We start from the raw sequence: 6,547 nt of genomic DNA on the forward strand, positions 1-6,547 counted from the left end.
GGATTTCTCTTAAGATTTCTGAAACGTGCTGGTTCTTATGGGAGCTCTTTTTCACTGGTCTTCTGCTTCCAAAATAAAAAAAAAATTAAAAAAATTACAAAGTAGTGCAGTGGCTGGGACAGTGTTTGGGGTAGAGAATTTACATCTGCAGATGATGATGTTTCTGTTCGAGGCCTGAGTGTTAAGGGTGGTGGGTATCTGTGAATGTCAGGAAGGCTGAGGAATCCACTGAACAGAGAAGACGAATCCTGATAATCCTGTTTTGGTGGTTCTGGTGTCTGGGAATTGAGTAAACAGCCTGTCCTGGATGAAATTGCATTCTCCATGAAGGAGTAGATGCATAGATTAGGAAGACACCCAGATACTTCCTTGTCCCCATGGGACTGTGTAGATCTGAATGCTTAGTACTAGCTCCAGTTGGTTGCACTATACATTTTCATGGACAGAGATAGCCTGGACAGAGTGACCCTGCCCAGTTAGGCCCCATTCCCTCTGGTGGTTTTGCCCTGGAAGGAACTGGGCAGATTTTTTTTTGGGGGGGGGGGGCTCCCAAATTTCTCCATAAGCAAGTGTCCACTACAAATCAGGGGCATTTGAACCTGAATGCCCTCTTGGGGAAATCGGGTTTAACATGAAGGTGCCTGCTGTCAATCAAGCGATTGTCATAGGTGACGTTTCCAGAACTCATTGGGGCATTGGCAGTGTGCTTCCCCCTCCTTTTTTTAAAGGACCAGTCACCAAAATGCGCACATTTTGTCAAATTTAGAAACCTCCTCTGTGTGTGTGTGTGTGTGTGTGTTGTGGGCATTTGGGTCAGTGCAGGTTATGATCTGCCCTTGGCTCCATTTTCAACCCCCAAATGCAAGCTAATGCCATCTCTGCATCCTGTATCCCCCCTCCTTGCCACCCCAGAATGCATCATACGCATGTAATAATAATAATAATAATAATAATAATAAATTCCTCACCTTGGAATGCCAGAAAAAGATGCCATGCCATGCATTCTTTAGGCTATCCCTGAATTCCTTAGAGACAGTAGCAAAAGCATGTATCAATTTGCCAAATTGGAAAGAGAAACTTTGCAACATTTGAACTGTAGCATTCATTCGCAAAGGAAAAAAAAGTTTTTTTGCAAAGTACTCTTTACAACATTTCCCCTTTGCTGGAAGTGGGGGAAATGAAAGGGAAAGTGAACCAGCAGCTAGCCACGTTCTATCTATATATCTACCTCAAGCAAAAAACATGCACATTTTTTGTCAAAAATAATTTTAAAAAATTAAAAAAGGGGGGAGGGGGGAAGATGCCTGATGAGAGCTCTGTTCAAGACCTGCCTGTGACCTGAACTGAACTGACCCCTTTCCTCATGCTTACATTCTCTTCACAGGAGCTTTGCCATTGCCTTCCACTGAGGCTGAGAGAGAGTGACCTGTCAGTTCTAACTAAAGTAGACCCATGGAATCAATTGATAATAAAAGGGAAATGCAGTGCAGGCATTCTGACTGTAGCATCCACATATAACACTAATAATAATAATAATAATAATAATAATAATAATAATAATAATAATAATGGCTCTTAAGTTCCAAGAGCAAGAGGAAATGAAAGTAGCACAAGCACACACACATTCTATGTCACCCAAAAATCATGTGCATAGACTGTCAAAAATAAAAAGAGAGAGAGGTTCCTTCTACAGCCTGATTTCCCTACATCCCTCCTCTGGCTTGGCCCCACAGCCCAATTTCCCTTGGCAATCCTCCTCCTTCCTTCCTTCCTTCCTTCCTTCCTTCCTTCCTTCCTTCCTTCCGACCCTCCCCTCCCTCTGAGCTGCCCTGGCTCCTTCATCCTGCTCCGTTATAGAATGCCCTCCATGGCTCCCTTCTTCCCGCGGCTCCCTCCTCCTCCTCCTCCGTCACTTTCTACAGTCCCCCCCCCCCCGCCCTTGCTCTGACAGCCCTTTGCAGTCCTCGTCAGTCACCCTGATTTCCCCTTTTAGCCTCCTGTCACCCTGCCTCCAGTCAGATTCCCCTTTTTGCATCCAGGCTCCTTCCTCCTCCTCCTTCTCCGATGAGGGGAGGGAAATGCTCTGCCCTCAGCCCGCCCTCTGACCTTAATCCCTCCCCTGAACTTTACCCGATCATGATCGGGGGCAAGTTCATATTTCGCGGAACCTGGGGTTTTTCACAAAAGACAGATTCTGCCCCGAATCTGGATGACCCGGGCTAAAGGGCATTTCCTTGTGCATGCCTCGAAATGGATTGTGAGAGATTCTGAGCGAATATGAACTTCACATGGAAGAATTGATTTCTGATCCAGGGTAAAAGGTAGTCTGAATGGGCCCTTAGACTACTGTAATGTGCTCTATCTGAAGATGACTCGGAAGCTACAGCTAGTGCAAAATGCAGGTGCTTGATTGCAGACTGGAACTAATATAATGCCAGTATTAAAATAATTGCATTTGACTGCCAATACACTTCCCATCTGAATTCAAGTTGGTAATTATGACATTTGAAGTCCTAAACTGCTAGAAGCCTTAATAATTTGGGGTGGTGTATATCTATATATGCCTTCCTGAAGGCTACTGGAGATTCCTCCTCTATGTCCTGCCACTGAAGTCAATACTTTGGGTCCATTCACACTACGAAATAACCTGGTGTGGAAACTGGCTTATTTCAATGGTGTTCATACTCACACTTAGTGTACGTGGTGCAGTTTGTGAGAGGGCTGCCTTAAAACCCACTTATCCAGGTGTATTCAATACAGTTTTTTTTTCCATGTCTTTTGAAAAGATGTGCTAGTGTATGTGGTTTTGTAACCATTTTAATCTTTCAAACTGATTTTAACTTATTTTTGATATTCTTATTTCAATTATTTTTTACTGTTTTAAATTGTTACTGATTTTACATATGTGCCACCCTGACATCTTTTGATATAGGGCAGGACAGAACTATTTTAACAAATAAAATAAATATATTAGAAATGGAGTTTCCCATCCCATCCCATCCACCCTGCCCCCCCCCCCCCCCCCAGAAAAAAATGGATGCTCTGCAGAAATAGTCTAGGCTGTAAAGATGAGGACTTAAGTGATACAAGTGCTCCTTGGCACTGGATCTTTGGAAAAATGTTGGAGGAGCTTGGAACCAATGTGGAAGGAAAGTCTAAAAGCAACAGGTGTTGATGTCATTGTGAGATATTGTTTGCTGCTGTGTGCCTTCAGGTCATTTCTGACTTATGGCAACCCTATCAGGGGTTTTCTTGTCAAGTTTCAACAGAGGGGATTTGCCGTTGCTATCTCCTGAGGCTTTGAGTGCAATGTGACCAAGGTCACCCAATGGGTTTACATGGCCGAGATGGGATATGAACCCTAAACCTAATAGACATTTTCCTGTTCATACAAGGGAGAAAGTGGCATTTCTTTCCCTTGAGCTTTCCCTAGGCCCTTGTGGTCTTTTCCAACTCTATGAGTCTATGATTCTATGAGAGTTCCTGCATGGCAGGGGGTTGGACTGGATGGTCCTTGTGGTCTATTCTGATTCTATGATTCTCTCTTTATCCATATGTTTATTTAACCTATTTTCTGTGTTACTGAATCCAAGGGTAACCTTTCCAACCAAACCCATTTAATGGTCAGTCTCAACACTCTCTCAACCACAGAGGAAGGCAAAAAACAACCCCCTTCTGAACAAATCCTGCCAAGAAAACCCCATCCTAGATTCCCTTTAGGGTCTCCATATGTCAGAAATGACTTGAAGGTGCACAACAACCTAACATGTGAAAACAGTGGGATTTCATGAGATTGAGTAAAGTGGTTAAGAAGAATGGATGCTGAATGGATCCTAAAATCCTCTACCACCAATTTTGTTGTGTTGTCTTGTGTTGGGAGAGAAGGAGGATAAGGGGGAAATGACCAGATCAGTACATCAGTGCAATACCCTTACTTACTTCTAGACACTGGTGGAGATCCATTATATCACTATCCAGCAGTTGAGCTCTCTGTGAAGATTATAACTTATCTGATATGTGGCCTGCACTCAATCCACTCAATGGCTTGGGGAGACTCAGATGACTATTTAAAGCAAGGCATGTTTTGAATATTAGGATAAAACTGCAAGAGAAATGACTCAGCCAGGAAGCTGGAAAAATTCTATATGGCAGCTTACGGTGCACCTGACCTCTGAATGAGTTTACACAGCATATTTAATAATATAGTGAAGAGGGTGGAGGTCATCACACTTTTAACACCAAGCCTTTCTTTACTCCAGTTCAAACTTCAATGACATTACTTCCTGATCAAAGTAGTTCACACTTTCAGATGCAAATTGTCAAGACATCAAGTAGGGAGTTATCTAGTGACATAATTGGCTATAGACCACACTATTTAATGAAAGAATCAAAAGAACCACTATACCATGTAGTTATTATAGCTCTGGAAGGTAGATCAGAAAAAGATGCTTTGTCACCTAAAAACCTGATGTATTTAGCAGGCTTTTAAAAGGACTGATTCTGCAGAATTTTGCCTTTTCATTAGCAAAAACAATAGAACTTTATTCTTCTTTGTTACAGCTATGCCATATTGCTCAGCAAAGGGAACATATGTATCCAAAATGTGAAGATAGATTCTATTTTCTACACTTAGCTTTCTAGGATGTATGGACATTTCAGGCATCCATAATGTTTAATGTCTATCAGTTATCCCTTCTCAGCTCTTTTCCCATACTTGGTCCATGTGGAATCTAGGCTTGATTGGTTGTTGCTTGACGGCTACAGAAAGATAAGAAAACAAGGTTATTGTTTTTCCATGCAATTAATTTATCATAACCAAAACACAGGAAAGCATATTGGATCACCTCTGAAACTCACTGACTTGGGGCATGGTCTAAAGAAAAAACCAAGAGAGGTGATTGACCAAAGGTGAAAGTGAAACAACAAAAGCTGCTGCCACACTACAGAAATAAAGCAGTTTGATGCCACTTTAACTTCCATGGCTATAGAATTCTGGGATTTGTAATTTGGTGGGGGCATCAGAGTCCCTGACAGGGTAGGCTAAGCAGCTCACAAAACTACAAATTCCAGATTTCCATAGCATTGAGTCATAGCAGTTAAAGTGGTGTCAAACTGCTTTATTTTTGCAGTATGGCAGCAACATAGCTAAAAACAAGAAGCCAAACCTTTTGATGAAGTACTCATCATCTCCTAACAGGAAATTATTCCTTGTCATGAAATTCAACGAGAGGGCAGAGTTCAAGAGAAATTTTACTCAGTACGGGGATATAAAGAAGTATATGTGCCTTTTAATTAAGACATTTTATTTCTGAATTTAATTAGCACATATTTAAATATTTTCTGTTTCTCCATATTTAAAGATATAGGGACAAACTGATATGATCAGCAAAACTGATATGATATCCCATTTTCTTTTCAAAGCTTGGGAAAATTATTTTTCTAGATGCCAACTCCCAGAACTTTCCAGGTAGCATGGCCAATGCTCCACACCTGGAAACATGGTTGTCATGGTGATTTTTTTTTTCTGAACTGTTGTTGTTGCTGTTGTCAAATGCCTTCAAGTCAATTCTGACTTGTGATCACCATAGCATGCAGTTTTCTTGGTAAGATTTATCCAGAGGAGGTTTGCCATTGCCTTTTTCAGAGTCTAAGAGAGTGCTTAGGGTCATCATGGGTTTCAATGGATGAGCAGGGAACTGAAAGCTAAAAAGATAAAGGTAGTTCCTTGACATGAATGTTTAGTTGTAACCGACTGTAGGAGGTGGTGCTCATCTCCGTTACTAAGCCGAAGAGCCAGCATTGTCCGAGGACTGCTCTGGTGGTCATGTGGCCAGCATGACTGCACTGAATGCTGTTTCTTTTCTACTGAAGTGGTACCTATCTATCTACTTGCATTTGCATGCTTTCAAATTGCTAGGTTGGCAGAAGCTGCAACTAGTGCTAGGAGCTCACCCCATCATGCAACACTCAGGCCTTGAACCTTCCGATCTTCCAATCAACAGAATTGGCATCTTAAGCCACCACATCCCTAATAGGAATTGATTTTTTAAAGGAACTAAAACCTACAATCATAGAATCGTAGAGTTGTAAGAGACCACAAGGGCCATCCAGTTCAACTCCCTGCCATGCAGGAAATCTCAGTCAAAGCATACTCGACAGATGGCCATCCAACCTCTGCTTAAAGACGTCCAGAGAAGGAGACTCCACTACACTCCGAGGAAGTTTGTTCCACTGTCGAACAGCCCTTACTGTCAGGAAGTTCCTCCTAATGTTGAGGTGGAATCTCTTTTCCTGTAGCTTGCATCCATTGTTCCGGGTCCTGTTCTCTGGAGCAGCAGAAAACAAGCTTGCTCCCTCCTCAATATGACATCCCTTCAAATATTTAAATAGGGCTATCATATCACCTCTTAACCTTCTCTTCTCCAGGCGAAACATCCCCAGCTCCCTAAGTCATTCCTCATAGGGCATAGTTTCCAGACCCTTCACCATTTTAGTCACCGTCCTTTGGACACGCTCCAGTTTCTCAATGTCCTTGTTGAATTGTGCT

This window comes from Sceloporus undulatus, chromosome 2, assembly GCF_019175285.1.
Source record: "Sceloporus undulatus isolate JIND9_A2432 ecotype Alabama chromosome 2, SceUnd_v1.1, whole genome shotgun sequence".
Lineage (NCBI taxonomy): Eukaryota > Metazoa > Chordata > Lepidosauria > Squamata > Phrynosomatidae > Sceloporus > Sceloporus undulatus.